The 18,000-nt window shown below is 42.8% G+C and overlaps 1 protein-coding gene across 1 annotated transcript in view; it reads right to left on the reverse strand.

Moving 5' to 3' along the window:
- The window catches only part of SLC16A1 (solute carrier family 16 member 1), a 63,522-nt gene extending 59,653 nt beyond the window's left edge, over positions 1–3,869 (reverse strand). Inside the window, exon 1 of the mRNA XM_084853473.1 lies at positions 3,718–3,869. The gene's annotated coding sequence lies outside the window, so the exon portion shown is untranslated. The remainder of the gene's footprint in view (positions 1–3,717) is intronic.
- Positions 3,870–18,000: the final 14,131 nt, after the last annotated feature.

Below are 18,000 nucleotides of genomic sequence, written 5' to 3' on the forward strand. Positions count from 1 at the left end.
CAGAAGTGGTGTCTTTGTTTAGTAAACTGAAGTAACAAGGCTGCTGAAATATATATTAGTGATGCTGAGCCAGGTATGCACATATAAAGGACACAAAGCTTACTGATGCAATTCAGGATCAATCCTACCTTGAGTTGGCTTGACTTACAAAAAGTTGCACCTGATCAGCATATGATTGGCAGGGATGGCTGCAATCCTACACATAGTTACTTGGAAGTAAGCTCCACTGAACACAGCAGGGCTTATTTCTGAGTAAATTTGTATTTATTTAAAACATTTGTATCCCGCCCTATATCATTAAGATCTCAGGGCGGAATGTAGATAAAATCAATTTAAACACTATAAAGCAATAATTTAAACAGCTAAAAGCATATTAAACCATTAAACAAGTGAATACTAATTAAATATGCACAGGATTTCACTAGAATTGCATCATGGTTATGATTTACAGCTAGGAGGATTTAAATGTCTTGGCACAGGTACATCCACCGCCAAAATGTTATCAGCAATACTGGTAATATGGACCAAAGGTTATAAAGGCTGACTGAACTAAGGCTGCCCCTCTTCTTCACTGGCTGGCACCCATTCTTCCACAAAAGGTTGTGCCTGCTACAGCAAAGTGCAAAAGTAATTACTATGTATTTAGCATGATGCCTTAAAATATGCAAGAATAAGCCCACAGATCAGAAAAAGAGACCCTTTCTAGGAAATTGCTAGTTTCAAACATGGTAAGTTAAAAAAAATCTTTACTTTCTTCATAATTTTGTTTCTCCCCAACAACATCCAACTACAAAACCACAGGGCCAGGAGTATCATTACTATACGCATCTTCTCAAAATTAGTGACAGGCCTGAAATGTGCAGGAACAGGTGCTTTAATCACGGAACACAGAAAGCACTGAATCAACCCATGCCAAGGCAGAGAAGCTTCCAACACTACAACATCAGCACTTCAAGTCAACAGTCATACAGCACATTGCTATTTACATTATAGGCCATTCATTTTCTATGTTATCATAGATGTCTACATACTCATATAAAGTTTTGCCTCTCTGGCTCTCCTTCTGCTGGCAAGTCTTTCTTCTGTGATTGACTGCTCTGTCATTAGAGAAGAAAAATCTCATCATCAGATTTGAATACCCCACTGTGGGAAAGATGCTGTTACAAGCGGGGGTGTCAGAACATAATAAATGCAATACAAGCCATCAAAACACATTTGTTGGAATAAAGGTTCCTGTTTAAACAAATCCTGAAACTGTGAAGAGGCAAAAGAATTTGGAAACAAACCCCTCTGTATGAAAATACAGTGCACTCCATAATAGGCAAAAATGTTGGTATATTCTGTATTAACTAACAGCTTAAGAGTGAAAAACAGCAAGGTGATCCACCACAGTCATCTTTTCTCTGACAGACTTCTGAAGCCATCCCATCTAGAAAAATAACTAGGGCTGCAATCCTATGCATATTTACATGGGAATAAGCTCCACTTAATAAAGTGGCACTTACTTCTAAGTAAACAGGCACAGATTGAGTTATAAATCAGTTACAAGAGATAAAGGCCTCGACCCAGCTGTAGCCTGACAATATACCATCAGTGAGTTAATTAGAAGACCAGCACAGCACAGATTTGCATCCAGATGCACGTCTGCACCAGTAATACATACACACAATGCTGCTCATACAGATTGTTACCCTTTCTGGATCGTGTTGTGTAACTGTCTTTATTCAAAATTGACATTGAATATCTTGATTTAGAAAGCAGGGAATCCAGAATTACAAACTCTGGAACTTAGCCTATACTGCAGACCTCATGGCCACAAGATCTGGCCTAATTTTGGAAAGTTTCTTTTTCTTCCCCTATCCCCTGCCTCTTGTACCACCTAGCCTGATGAGTTCTGAAGAACTTGAAAGTCTGCACAATATTTTGTGGCATTTTTGTGGTTCTAATAAAGGTATTGAATAACCATGGATTTTAGACTTTTTTTCCTGACTATGGGATGTTTTACTCATGGACCAGGGTAGCTATCATTTTTCAGTTCCTTAGACAAGTTTCTTATAGAGAGGTTTAAAGCTTGTGCCTGAACAAAAAACATAGCAATTCAACACGGTTGTTTCTACACTCAAGAATGTTTTCAGCATGAAGCGTCAGCACTCTTAAGGTTCAAAAAGTCACCAAAAGGCAGTACAGTAAACAAGGAAGGGCCTTTTATTTGAGAAAGTTCCACTTCCCCCAGTCCAAAGTGTGCCATTTTGAAATGCTTATGTGCTCACACAAGGAAAAGACATGGCTTTGTTCTGAACAGATGAATGCCCTTTCCCTGGGAGAACAAATACAATGCACTCAAGGAGCAACAGTTTGTTCATTTGCCACAGGAAGCAGTCCCACATACCTATTAACATAATCGCATTCACGCCACACACATGGAATCAATCACATTCTTGTACTCCACATTAAATAATCCACTGATTCTAGACTAAGAATGGATTAATCCATGCTGCTCATCACTTGGTGGCTGCAACATCAGTGTGCAAAAAACCACCACAGATGGGACTTCTATTTATAATCTCATATTACCTCAAACCTTTTTCAATGGAGGCAGCTCACACATTGAGCTGTAAATCATCAAGTGATGAAACATTAAGCCAGCCTTCCTCCACCTGGTTTTCTCCAGATTTTTGGACTACAGTTCCCAGCATTTTTGACCATTAGTCATGCTGTCCATAGTTGAGTCTAATCTGGAGGGCACCAGGTTGAGGAAGGCTGCATTAAGTGATAAGCATGGATAGGTGAATCAACCCCAGGGATCTCTAAAACAATAGGATCTCCACTTCACCTGTACGTATGCACTGAAAGAGTGGTACTGTAAGTACAGTAGCGCATTAAAGGTTAAATGGCAAATTGCATTGTATAAACACTGCAAATCATTTTGAAGACAGTTGACAAGATTATCGAGGATCTGCTAGATAAGCCATCTATATGGAAACCCTATTATATCAACCCTGAGATGCACGTGTAGAACACCAGAGAAGTCAAATACTCTCTGATCTTTCAAATGCATACACAGCCACACAAAGCAAGCCATGTGCACAAACTACGCATACCCAGCCCAAACCATATTTAAGATTAACATTCATTAACCCCTTTCACTCATGCACTATAACGCCACCTAATCCGCCCATGATTAATTTTAAACCTCTCTCCCCCAACCCCAACCCCCAATAGCGAAAATCCCCAGGAATCAGTAAGCAGAAGAGTAAATGGCCCCAAACCCAAATATCAATCAAACATAAGAGCAGCGAGGGAGCATCCATAATGGAATCCCCCCGCCCTCGCCATCGTGGCAGAATGGCCGCCCTCCCCGGGCCCTTGGCCTCCATGCTTTCTGCCCCTCTCATCAGGTTATCGCTAGGAAATCCTTGGCTTGGTGAGCTTGGGACCTTCCTCCTAACTCATGCCAGCTTGCTTCACCCACCTCCCTCCGTCTTCCCCTCATGGTTCCACCACGGGGTAGGGGACAGAGCGAAAGGCGCCCCGCACCCCCACATGTATATACACACACGGTCCCCTCAGTGGGCGATACACAGCCACGGCGCCCCTCTCCCTTCGCATTCAGTCCCTTTCTATGCCGCCACGTGGAGCACCATAAGCTCCTCGGCGGGCGAGCAGGCGCTGTGAGGAGGACGTGCCACCCCGCCGGCCTCACAGGCAAAGCCATACCTGTCGCAAACAGCGAGCCTGGTCCGAGGCGGCTTCTTTTCTTTTCTTGGCCCCCACTTTCTCTCTCCCCCCCTCTCCTTCTGGCTGGCTCGCCCGCCCGCTCGCCTGCCCGCTCGCCTGCCTTCCCTTCAGACACTCCGACACTCGACTCCGAGCCGCTCCCGCCCCCTCACGCACTATAACGGGACAGGCGGGGCGGAGCTGAGGCGGGGAAAGGGCGGGCTTTTGTGGTCAGAGTTTATGGACCACCGGGTATCCCGCCCGTCCCCCGGGAAGCAGGGGCTGCTCTTATTGGAGAGAGGCGCCTTTGTGGGAGAGAGAGCGCGTGCCTGAGGGAGCCTTTGTGGCGGGGCGCTCCTTCTGAGGGAAGGCGGGAAACGGTTCCCCCGAGAGAGGGGCGGGGGCTGAAGTGGAGATGGAGTTTTCTGCACGTAGCGAAAGGCCACCAGGAGGTGGGGATTCGCTCGCCAGAAGCAGAGAGGAAAGTAGCGGGGCGGGGGGAGGGGAGGAGTGATGCTCCTCTCTCTGGCCGAGTCCCTCTCAGTCCTCTTCGTGGCCGCTTTTGTCCTCCTCAGACTGGCCTGGGGCAGGCGCCCCCTTTTAATTTCCTTCTAGAAGAGGTACCGACCCTCCATCCGCTCCTGCCCCAGCGTATGACGCGGAGGCGCCTGCCATTCCCCCGCTCTCTCCCAGATGTATGGGTGCTGAGTGGCAAAAGTGGTGAGGTACTTTTTGTATGCTCAGGAACACGCACGCTCTCTTTCATATTTTGTCAGGAGTCAGCTCTAGCGCTGAAAACGCTTCTTGGGATAAGCCCTGCCTCAAATTACTTTCCCCCGACCCCTTCTTGGCCTTTAAAACTAGGCCAAGCAGTTAGCCCCCCCCCCCCCATAGAGGCACTCCTTAGCATATTTCTCTGTGTTTGTGGCTGCTGGACACATAGGACAGAGGAATGCCTGATTCCAGCACAGTTAAATGCTCATAAATTGTGTCCCCTTTTCACTCAACATCCATGTCCTCTCCAAACATTTAAGCTACAATTTTAAATGTGCCTACTAGGGGGGTAAACCCCATTGAACACAGTGGGACTTACCCCCTGAGTAAACATTGCTTATAATTGCTCTATTAGTCACTTACACTAAGAACATATGAGCCCTGCTGAATCAGACCAAAGTCCAGAATGCTGAAGCTGGGAAAACAAAGTAAAGAATATCACTGAAGGTGGGGCATAGGAGGGAACAACCTTTAAGAGGTGGATATTGTTACGTTTGGGTGGGATCTTTATAAGAAGTTCCTTAGGCAGCAAGATCTCTAAATTAGATAGTTTGGGATGCTTGGGCTCTAAAAGAAGGGAATATACTTTAGGGTTGATAGTGGGAGGGGAATAGGAAATGAGTCTGTCATTGAGAGGAATGTGAGAATCATCTTTGGGGTTCAGTTTTCTGGGAAGGTGTCATTTCTCTGCAATGTCCACCTGCCATGCAGACACACACATTTACTACATGGAGATCAGTCAAGCAGTGGTACTGCCATAGAGTGGTGGAACTCAGTCACAAGATTTGCTGTGGAAATAATCATTGGATATTTGCAAGCAACCAGTGCTGCAATCCCCTTCATGGATCACTGCCTTGTTGTGGCGAAGGGGCTTGCGTAACTCAGTGAAGCCATAAGCTATGCCGTGCAGGGCCACCCAAGACGGACAGGTCATGGCAGAGAGTTCTGACAAAATGTGGTCCACTGGAGAAGGAAATGGCAACCCACTCCAGTATTCTTGCCAAGATAACCCCATGGAACGTATCACAAGGCTAAAAGATATGATGCCGGAAGATGAGCCCCTCAGGTCGGAAGGTGTCCAATATACTACTGGGGAAGAGCAGAGGGAATTTTCAAGTAGCACCAGAAAGAGTGAAGCGACTGGGCCAAGGCCGAAAGGGCACTCAGCTGTGGATGTGTCTGGTGGTGAAAAGAAAGTCCGATACTGTAAAGAACAATATTGTTTAGGAACCTGGAATGTCAGATCAATGAATCAAGGTAAGCTGGAGGTGGTCAAACATGAGATGGCAAAATTGAACATCGACATCTTGGGAATCAGCAAACTAAAATGGACAAGCATGGGCGAATTTAATTCAGGTGACCATCATATCTACTACTGTGGGCAAGAATCCCTTAGAAGAAATGGAGTAGCACTCATTGTCAACAAAAGGGTGGGAAAAACAGTACTGGGGTACAATCTTAAAAACGATAGAATGATCTCAGTACGAATCCAAGGCAAACCATTCAACATCACAGTAATTCAAGTCTATGCCCCAACCACTGAGGCCGAAGAATTTATTTATTTATTTATTGCATTTATACCCCGCCTTTTTTCCTCTTGCAAGGAACCCAAGGCAGCTTACATTATCCTCCTCTTCTCCATTTTATCCTCATAACAACAACCCTGTGAGGTGGGTTGGGCTGAGAGTCTGTGACTGGCCCAAAGTCACCCAGTGAGCTTCCATGGCCGAGTGGGGACTAGAACCCGGATCTCCCAGCTCCTAGTCCAACACTTTTGCCAGTACACCACGCTGGTTCTATGATCAGTTCTATGAAGACCTACAACACCTTCTAGAACTAACACCAAAAAAAGATGTCCTCTTCATCATAGGCAATTGGAATGCTAAAGTAGGAAGTCAAGAAATCACCAGGATAACAGGCAAGCATGGCCTTGGTGTACAAAATGAAGCAGGACAAAGGCTAATAGAGTTTTGCCAAGAAAACATGCTGATCATAGCAAACACACTTTTCCAACAGCACAAGAGGCGACTCTACACATGGACATCACCAGATGGTCAATATCGAAATCAGATTGATTATGTCCTTTGCAGCCAAAGATGGAGAAGCTCTATACAGTCAGTAAAAACAAGACCTGGAGCTGACTGTGGCTCAGATCATGAGCTGCTTCTTGCAAAATGTTGGCTTAAAATGAAGAACGTAGGGCAAACCACTAAACCATTCAGGTATGACCTAAATCATATCCCTGATGAATATACAGTGGAGGTGAGGAATAGATTTCAGGGATTAGACCTGATAGACAAAGTGCCTGAGGAACTATGGACAGAGGTCTGTAACATTGTTCAGGAGGCAGCAACTCAATCCATCCCAAAGAAAAAGAAATGCAAGAAAGCAAAGTGGCTGTCTGGTAAGGCTTTACAAGTAGCTGAGGAAAGAAGGGAGGAGAAAAACAAGGGAGAAAGGGGAAGATATATCCAACTGAACACAGATTTCCAGAGAATAGCAAGGAGAGACAAGAAGGCCTTCTTAAATGAACAGTGCAAGGAAATCGAGGAAAACAATAGAATGGGAAAGACTAGAGATCTCTTCAAGAAAATCGGAGATCTCAAGGGAACGTTTTGTGCAAAGACAGGCATGATAAAGGACAAAGAAGGCAGGGACCTAAAAGAAGCAGATGAGATTAAGGAGAGGTGGAAAGAATACACAGAAGAACTATACAGGAAAGATCTGAATGTCCCTGATAGCCATGATAGTGCGGTCACTGAACTTGAGCCGGACATACTCGAGAGTGAAGTGAAGTGGGCCTTAGGAAGCATTACTAACAACAAAGCTAGTGGAGATGACAGCCAGCTAAGCTATTTAAAATCCTAAAAGATGACGCTGTTAAAGTGCTGCACTCAATATGCCAACAAATTTGGAACACTCAACAGTGGCTACAAGACTGGAAAAGGTCAGTTTACATTCCAATTCCAAAGAAGGGCAACGCCAAAGAGTGTTCAAACTACCACACAATTACGCTCATTTCACATGCCAGCAAGGTGATGCTCAAAATCCTACAAGCTAGGCTTCAGCAGTATGCGAACCGAGAACTACCGGAAGTACAAGCGGGGTTTCGAAGAGGCAGAGGAACTAGAGGTCAAATCGCCAACATTCGCTGGATCATGGAGAAAGCAAGAGAATTCCAGAAAAACGTCTATTTCTGCTTCATTGACTACGCTAAAGCCTTTGATTGTGTGGATCACAACAAACTCTGGCAAATTCTGAAAGAGATGGGGGTACCAGACCACCTTACCTGTCTCCTGAGAAACCTGTACGAGGTTCAAGAAGTAACCGTAAGAACCAGACATGGAACAACCGATTTGTTCAAAATTGGGAAAGGAGTACAACAAGGCTGCATATTGTCGCCCTGCTTATTTAACTTATATGCAGAGTACATCATGAGAAACGCCGGGTTGGATGAATCACAGGTCAGAATTAAGATTGCCGGCAGAATTATCAGCAACCTCCGATATGCAGACGATACCACCCTAATGGCAGAAAGCGAAGAGGATCTCAAGAGCCTCTTGTTGAGGGTGAAAGAGGAGAGTGCAGAAGCTGGTTTGAAACTCAACATTAAAAAAATGAAGATCATGGCATCTGGCCCCATCACTTCCTGGCATATAGAAGGGGAAGAAATGGAAGCAGTGACAGATTTTATTTTCTTGGGCTCCAAGATCACCGCAGACGGTGACTGTAGCCATGAAATTAAAAGATGCTTGCTCTTTGGGAGGAAAGCTATGGCAAAGCTAGACAGCATAGTAAGAAGCAGAGACATCACCATGCCGACAAAGGTCCGCATAATCAAAGCTATGGTTTTCCCAGTAGTAACGTATGGCTGTGAGAGCTGGACTATAAGGAAGGCTGAGCACCGAAGTACTGATGCTTTCAAACTATGGTGCTGGAGAAGACTCTTACGAGTCCCCTGGACTGCAAGGAGGTTACATCAGTCAATCCTAAAGGAAATCAACCCTGAGTGCTCATTGGAAGGACAGATGCTGAAGCTCAAATATTTTGGCCACCTAATGCGAAGAGAAAACTCTCTGGAAAAGACCCTGATGCTGGGAAAGACTGAAGGCAAAAGGAGAAGGGGACAGCAGAGGATGAGATGGCTAGATGGCATCACTGATGCAATGAATATGGACTTGAGCATGCTCCGGGAGAGAGCGCAGGACAGGAAGGCCTGGCATGCGATGGTCCATGGGGTCACGAAGAGTCGGACATGACTGAACGACTGAACAACAATGCTGCAATCCTATACTCATTTACCTCTGAGTAAATATGCATAGGATTGCATTCCAAATTATTGTGGAGGTGGTGTTGCTGCATGGGATGAAGGGAAGTGGTCAAAAAGGAAAGCCATGTTTGTGCCTAAATAAGGCAGACAGTTGCCAAAGTGAGGCCATCACTCCATGCCCCAGTCATTGATTGGCTGTAGCCTGTGCTGTTCTTTAGTGCCATGTGGGTCCCTTTTAGTGCTAGTCTATCTGGCTTGGAGCCCTGGATTCCATGAATGGGGCTGAAAGTCAAGGGGGCATGTCATATTATTAGCGCCAGAGAATGGTCCTATTATGGGTCTTTCTTGTAGGGAGAATGTAGCTCTCTGAAGCGGGAGGCTTGAGTTCTAGTTTTGCAATGACTCCCTTTTTCATCTAAACACATTGTTACCAGAAGAACAGACAAAAGTTCTGTTGCTTGCCTTGTAGAGGCCACCTCAGCATTTCTGAGGGGCAGGAATCAAATGTATATCTCCTGTTTCCTGTTGCAGCAAACTTTCCAATTGAGATGTGCACATGGTAACAATATATCTTCTTAAGCTAAGGAGAAAAAGAAAAATATGGTTTGAAAATGAATATATGTTATTATAAATAATACAGATATATAACATAAAAATTTATATAATATAAATAATAATAAAGATATCTACACTGAGTTAGATCTAGATTTAGTTATACGTAGATAGATCCATTGAAATCAATGGAACTTAAATTAGTCTTTAACTTAACTTTCATTGATTTCATTTGGTCACCTCTAAGTATGACTAAGTCTGGATCCAGCCCAGTATAAAACTGGACAAAATATACTTAAGACCAAGGAGAAAAAGGAAAATACAATGTGTAAAAATTAAAAATGAATATTTATAAATACTTTTATGAATATTGGCACCACAGCGGGACTCAAACTCTTGTTCTGGAAACTAGTGACCTTCTTCTATCATCAAGACTTCTGAGTTAGGGAAGTTTGTAATGGGAGAGGAACTGTGGACTTTTTGGGCAGCCTGCTTGAGCATTGTATATGAAAGAGGATATAGAATGAGTTGAATTATGTCATCTTGGTATTCCTGCTATCACCGTATTTGATTGGTGCCTTCCATTTATGGCTAATGTTGGGTTGTCATCAGTAATCATTATTGTGATTGATGGGTAGCAATGATGTTGCCGGGGAGTCTGTGGGATTTGCTGCTGTTGCTATGTGAGCTCTTGTATCTACTTCTGTTATTTTGACTTCATGGCTGGGGAAAGCATAATATCCAAATCACTTTACAATAATATTATATTATGAGATGATAATAGCCTGACATAGTGGCAGCTGCTGTAGCTATACTATGGGATCAGACTGACTAACTGTAACATTAAAAGTCGGCATGAAAGGACAGCTTTTTCTGGATTTTAACTTTAGTTTAAACTCTGCTGCAGGTTTTCAAGCTCATAAGATGTTTGTCACAGCCATAATCCACAGCTGGGCAATACCTTTCTTAAACTGAGAAAAGGATATTATGTCTGACCACTAGATATGTTTAACACCTGTGCTTGAACTCTTCGGTTGTTTGAAATATTGCAGCTATGTTTAAATAACAAGCACTGATCTAGTCAAAGATGCTATTTTTTATTCTTTTCAGGGGATCAAATATCCTAAGGCTTCCTCTTAATTTTATCATTTTTCAGACAGTTAAGGAAACAGTTAATCAGGGTCACCAAATCCACCACTTCAGAGGTAGGCAACATGGTGCTCATGGACCCCCAGATGCATTTCTTGGTGCCCACCAAGGTGCCCTACCCCTCCCACTTAAAAAAACAAACACACATTTTTTTACTGGCAGCAGAGATTGCTGTGAAATAGCCTTTTGTTGGTGCTGAAAACTGTGGGTTCAAAGTTGTTCAGTGTGTTGAGGCTCAGCCTCCACCTTGTTCTCAATCATTTGTCATTTGCCACACCTCTCATAGAATCATAGGGTTGGAAGGGGTTTACAAGGCCATCGAGTCCAACCCCCTGCTCAATGCAGGAATCCAAGTCAGAGCATCCCTAACAGATGGCTGTCCAGCCTCGTCTTGAATGCCTCCAGTGTGGGAGAGCCCACCACCTCCCTAGGTAATTGGTTCCATGGCAGCCACTTTGTGGTGGTGCCCAGGACAGTTTCTCAAATTGCCAAATGTAAATGAATTTTTAAAAATGTTACAACCACTGGTTACAACAAAAATATGTAAACAAAAATACAATAAAAACACATCAAAGAACAAGAGTTCATAATCAATAAAATTTAACACTCCTCATAGAAAGTAGAAAATTAACTCAAAATTTAGTTTATAAAAAAGCAAAATCCACAACTACCAATAAAATAATAGCTCACATATATATGCAACGATCATAATCCATCTTCTGTAACAGCTGTTGCAAGTTATGCCATATGCAATAACTTACTGCACAATTTAAACAGTAAGGTTAAATAATTTTATTGTATACTATATATATTATGTTTGCCATATCTCTGCTGCACCAGTAGTAAGGTTTCATTAAGCATTTCTCCCTATACTAGGCCAATTTTTTAACTTTTCATCCACCTATATAGTAACAGCCTCATCCTATGCATATTTGCGCAGATGTAAATCACAGATCACTGTATCCAACGGTCCTTACAGTTACAGGTAAGCGTTATTTGTCTAAGAAACACAGTGTAAAATGTATTTTTGGGATGCATTACAATGACTGTCAAAGGACTGTTTGCTGTGTGCTTTCTCTTCATTTTTGATTCACCTGTCATTGTAACCTGAAATTAGATGAAACAGACTCATTTTGCCTTTTCCAAAGGACAAATGTTTAATATCAAGTGATTTGTAATATCTGGAGAATGGAACAGGGAACAAAAGTAGTTAAGCAGTGACACTAAACAGATGGGAGATGCATCTTCTGCCACATCTAAGGGAAAAGTCATCTCTGTGATAACTCAAGGTACACTTCATAAATGTTAAGTTAATGATGTTGAGAAGTGAAAACAGGGCCTTGTACATTGGATAATAACACAATTATTCTAATCCAAGGATTAGAACCATTTCACTCATCCTCCACTTTTAACATGCCACTAAATATAGATGTAAAAACTGGTGGGTTGACCAAGTTTCTTCTAAATGTTTTATAGAGATTTAACCCATTAATATATCTTTTATTTCTCAATACTGATTTTGAAAACCTTCAAAAACTTTTGTCTAAGCCTTTTCTGACAGGTTTGTGCTAGTTTTGGGCCATTAAGATCAGGCAATTACAGGCCTTTAATATTAAATATAATATGAATATCTGACAAAGGGATATAAATCCAGATACATATGCCACAAACCCTATAGTTACTAATTTTGTTTGTTATTAACAGGGGACCCTAATATCTGGTGGTGAGTTAGATTAGGAAAAAGAGGTGGTGGGACTGGATTTGAGTCTCAGAGGACCTGGAGTCTTCCATAGGGTTGCATTCTAACAAACAATCTCAAGTTAGCAGCAAGTAAAGGGGATGTGCATTCTATTAATGGTTTATTGATGGTCCTGGACTAAGTCACTCTACATCTCTCTGTTTTCCCACTTCATTTAAACAAATACATAAAATTCATTTGTAATATTTGCCATCCACCACCTTAAAGACTAACAAATTTATTCTGGCACAAGCTTTTATGGATATTGTCCACTTCATCAGTGTCCATGAAAGCTTATGCCAGAATAAATGTGTTAGTCTTTAAGGTGCCATAAGACTCCTTGTTGTTTTCGCAGCAACAGACTAACACAGCTACCCTCTGGAAATTATGTGAGATAGTAACCAAAGCATCTAAACAGCATGACCAGTATATACAAAAACTAATGAAGTGTGTACACAGAAATGATCAGCATACAAATTCATTCGGCTTTTAAAGAAAAGTTATGTTAAATAATGGAACCTGCAGCATTGAAATGCAACCAGTATTTGAGGTGAAAAATGATCACCAGCATATCCATTCCGGAATTTACACACCTACACAGTGGTGCAGCTAGGGCTGGACCTTGAGGCTATTGTTTCAGGCCCAACAGCCTGTCGTTCAGTCATGTCCGACTCTTCATGACCCCATGGACCATAGCACGCCAGGCCTTCCTGTCCTGCGCTCTCTCCCAGAGCGTGCTCAAGTTCATATTCATTGCATCGGTGATGCTATCTAGCCATCTCATCCTCTGCTGTCCCCTTCTCCTTTTGCCTTCAGTCTTTCCCAGCATCAGGGTCTTTTCCAGAGAGTTTTCTCTTCGCATTAGGTGGCCAAAATATTTGAGCTTCAGTTTCAATATCTGTCCTTCCAATGAGAACTCAGGGTTGATTTCCTTTAGGATGGACTGATTTGACCTCCTTGCAGTCCAGGGGACTCGTAAGAGTCTTCTCCAGCACCACAGTTCAAATGCATCAATTCTTCGGCGCTCAGCCTTCCTTATAGTCCAGCTCTCACAGCCATACGTTACTACTGGGAAAACCATAGCTTTGATTAGACGGACCTTTGTCGGCAAGGTGATGTCTCTGCTTCTTACTGTGCTGTCTAGGTTTGCCATAGCTTTCCTCCCAAGGAGCAAGTGTCTTTTAATTTCATGGCTACAGTCACCGTCTGCGGTGATCTTGGAGCCCAAGAAAATAAAATCTGTCACTGCTTCCATTTCTTCCCGTTCTATATGCTAGGAAGTGATGGGGCCAAATGCCATGATCTTAGTTTTTTTAATGTTGAGTTTCAAACCAGCTTTTGCACTCTCCTCTTTCACCCTCAACAAGAGGCTCTTTAGATCCTCTTCGCTTTCTGCCATTAGGGTGGTATCGTCTGCATATCGGAGGTTGCTGATAATTCTGCCGGCAATCTTAATTCCGACCTGCGATTCATCCAACCCGGTGTTTCTCATGATGTACTCTGCATATAAGTTAAATAAGCAGGGTGACAATATGCAGCCTTGTCGTACTCCTTTCCCAATTTTGAACCAATCGGTTGTTCCATGTCTGGTTCCTACTGTTGCTTCTTGACCCTCGTACAGGTTTCTCAGGAGACAGGTAAGGTGGTCTGGTACTCCCATCACTTTAAGAATTTGCCAGAGTTTGTTGTGATCCACACAATCAAAGGCTTTAGCTTAGTCAATGAAGCAGAAATAGACGTTTTTCTGGAATTCTCTTGCTTTCTCCATGATCCAGCGAATGTTGGCAATTTGATCTCTAGTTCCTCTGCCTCTTTGAAACCCCGCTTGTACTTCCGGTAGTTCTCGGTTCGCATACTACTGAAGCCTAGCTTGTAGGATTTTGAGCATCACCTTGCTGGCATGTGAAATCAGCGCAATTGTGCGGTAGTTTGAACACTCTTTGGCGTTGCCCTTCTTTGGAATTGGAATGTAAACTGACCTTTTCCAGTCTTGCGGCCACTGTTGAGTGTTCCAAATTTGTTGGCATATTGAGTGCAGCACTTTAACAGCATAATCTTTTAGGATTTTAAATAGCTCAGCTGGAATACTGTCATCTCCACTAGCTTTGTTGTTACTAATGCTTCCTAAGGCCCACTTGACTTCACTCTCGAGGATGTCTGGCTCAAGTTCAGTGAGCACACTGTCATGGCTATCAGGGACATTCAGATCTTTCCTGTATAGTTCTTCTGTGTATTCTTTCCACCTCTTCTTAATCTCATCTGCTTCTGTTAGGTCCCTGCTTTCTTTGTCCTTTATCATGCCTGTCTTTGCACAAAACGTTCCCTTGAGATCTCCGATTTTTTGAAACAGCCTAGGGGCCCCCAAATGACCATCCAGAGAGGACCAGGCGATGGGGGCAGTGGCAAACAGGCCCAGTGTCAACACCTCTGTTAGTATTAGCATGCCGTGGCCGATGTTATCTTGGCATTTTTTCTTTATTCTTATTTTTAAAAACAATTTATACTCAGGAGGCAACCAGCCAGGCATGTACATTTTTACAGATGTTCATTTTATTAGTTTTACTTTAAAATATATAATCCTTTTCTATAACAAAATGCTGCATATTCGCAAATAAATGTGTTTAGCATCAGGGCAGCAGAAGCAAACTTCGATTTTATTATCATGATGGTGCTATGATGTCAGTGAGTTTAAAAAGCAACATAGCACATGCTCAGAGTATTTCTTTTTAATTGAGATTGACAAACAGTTTTAATTTTTTTGCTCTGACATAGCAGGAATGTAGAAGCACTTATAATGCATGGAATGGTGGTGTAGAGGGGTAGAAAATAAATGTTAATTGTGTGCTTCACAAGTATAGCCGTCCAAATACATGGCCATCTAAAACCGCCCCGACCGCCCCCCCATCCGACCCCTGCAAGACCATTATGTACATGGTCTAAAATTTCCTAGCTGTATCACTGTACATACATGAATGCACAAACCAGATTCCTCAGATTATAAATTCATTAATTTAAATTTGGATTAGAGATATTGTTCCTGGCTCTTGTGCAAATTGTTATGGTGCTTAAGCAGACACAAATGGTCAAGAGCTTGGTTGCAGATTTAATTTTAATCCCTTGAGGGGGGGGGTTCCTTTTAAGGGAAAACAGGATCTTTCTCAAGTTATTTGCCAAAAAAGCTGAATTTTAAAGGTACCTACTGCAACAGTCTTATTAAGTTTGCTTTACTGATCATTACATATGTTCCATATCATGCACAAGGGAACCCTTCTGCACCCAAAACAGTATGGAAAGAGGGTGCAGAATAATTCACTCATTATAAATGTAACAAAGATTTTTGCCACCCTATCATTCACTTTAATATCCAACAGAGCTAGTTTTGATAACTGGTATTAAAAATTGAGACCACATATTTACCCTGAGCGCCTATGCTCTACTTCCTAAGAACCATTTTCAGATTTATGTGGTAATTGTGTATGTCACAGATACATTGGTGGTATACCAGCTTTTTGTGTTGCAAACTCATAAACAGTGGAGGGCAAATTTGCATTCTTAAACAAGCAGTAGACACATGCTCGAAACCCAATGCTTCCAGACACATGAACTGAATTTTTAGGAACATGGATCTGCCCTTCGCATTTTACATGTTTATTGCAATGAACACTGCTGTAGCCACAGCAAGCACGATTGCTACATAACCTTAGACATCTTTGGATGGGAAGGTATTGTATACATTCACTAAAATAAATACATTAAAAACAGGAGTGTTGTGAGGATAAAATGGGGAGGGTAGAGAACCACGTACATTGCTCTGAGCACCTTGAAGGAAAGATGGAATAAAAACATGTAATTAATAGACTATAAAGCTGGTCAGGAGAAAAGCAAAAGAAGGAAGCATGTTCCTCTGAGATAACCAACCCTGTTTCCATGCCTAGAAAGCAGGGGAGGCAGGAGGAGCAACACCTGGACTTAAAGTTAATCTTTAAATGCCTTGCCTCCACATAGGTGAAGTCTTCAAATTTGTAAATGTTTCACCTCAGAGGAACAATACATCCAGTTTATCAAACCACAGACATAAAAAAAGTTCTGAACTAATAATTACTTTGACTTGAGACGGGACTTCCTTGTTGCTTTTAATCCCATGTCAGTTACTCAAAGGAAACAATGGAGAAATGGGGGACTTTATTGTACCTGTTATTTGGCAACAGTATGCCTTGACCCCCAGCCTAAAAAATAGAAGCCAAGAGAAAAGTTCATGCTCTTTCAAACTCAGTTCTTTTTGTGTGGGAAAAATGTGCTTGCTTGCTTTCTTAAACATTGGGCCACCAATGTTTCTTGCGCTAGGAGAGAAATAAACTGTTTAGTATCCCCCCCCCCCACTCACAATGTAGATGAGGACTAGGGTGACACTGAGATATCATTTCTATAGTGTGAATTGCATAGAGATATAGTGTTATCACCCCCATGTTTCAGGTGGGGGCTGAGACTGGGAAAGAGTGGTATACAAGAACCCTGCAGTGTAGTTCAGTGTTATTATTTCCACATTTCAAGTTGGAGGAGGAGAAGCTGAAGCTAAGCGGTTTACAAACCTCCCATTTTGTAGTCTGTTGTTATTATCTGCATATTGTATATTTGTGTTTGAAACATAACCCATGGATTATGATCTTCACATTTTGGATGGGAGCTGAGGTTGATAGATGCTGGCTTATAGCTACTCTCTAATAAAGACTTCAAAAATGGTCACCTACTCAATTGTTATTGGCAAAATATGTCACAGAATACTGCAGTATTTCCCAGTACACACGTGGTATCAAGATACAATTATATAGGCTATACAAATCTCATTACCAGTGTTTGTTGTTCAGTTAAGTCATGTCCGACTCTTCGTGACCCCATGGACCATAGCGTGCCAGGCCTTTCTGTCCTCCGCTCTCTACCGGAGTGTGCTCAAGTTCAACATTAACAGTGTACATGTGCCTAAAGCATCTGAAATCATCAGTCGCATTAAAAATGGACACTTCATCAAAAGTTGGGCTGGATGCAGACCAATAAACTGAAACTGAATTCTGGCAAGACAGAAGCCCTGTGGGTGAGTGGTTCTCAAGTCCAGAAGCTAGGCTCATTCCCTGTTCTGGATGGGGTTGCACTCCCTCTGAAAGAAAAGGTTCATTGTATGGGTGTACTCCTAGATCCATCATTATTGCTGGAGGCCCAAGTGGCAGCTGCAGCTCTGAGTGCCTCACTAGCTACAGCCTCTCCTGGACAGTATGGATCGCTTGGCCATGGAGGTACAGGCACTAGTAACCTCAAGACTGGATTTACTGCAATGCGGTCTATGTGGGGCTGCTCTTGAGGCTGGTCTGGAAGCTGGAGCTTGTGCAGAATGCAGCAGCTCGGCTATTGTCAGGATCTTCCCCTTTTCAGCATGTAAATCCTTTGCTGAAGGAACTGCACTAGCTCCCTGTTTGCTACAGGGCCAGCTTTAAGGTTTTAGTACTAGTGTACAAAGCCCTAAACAACTTAGGACCAGTAAACGTGAGAGAGCGCCTTCTTCTTTACCAACCTGCCTGGTCACTGAGGTCATCAGAGGGTATGTCCCTGGTGGTTTCACATGGGATGGTTGGAGTCCACCAGGAAAAGAGCCTTCAGCGTGGTGGCCCCCTTCCTGTGGAACGCCCTGCCTTTGGAGATCGGGCAGGCACCAACGTTGTGTTGCTTTCAACACCTCCTGAACACATTGTTATTTTGAGAGGCCTTCCCTGAGTGATCAGCCGTGGTTTATTAAGTTCAGAATCTGTTC

The sequence above is a fragment of the Heloderma suspectum genome, chromosome 4 (assembly GCF_057233095.1).
Source record: "Heloderma suspectum isolate Gila_16-S chromosome 4, 16-S_ref, whole genome shotgun sequence".
Classification (NCBI taxonomy): Eukaryota; Metazoa; Chordata; class Lepidosauria; order Squamata; family Helodermatidae; genus Heloderma; species Heloderma suspectum.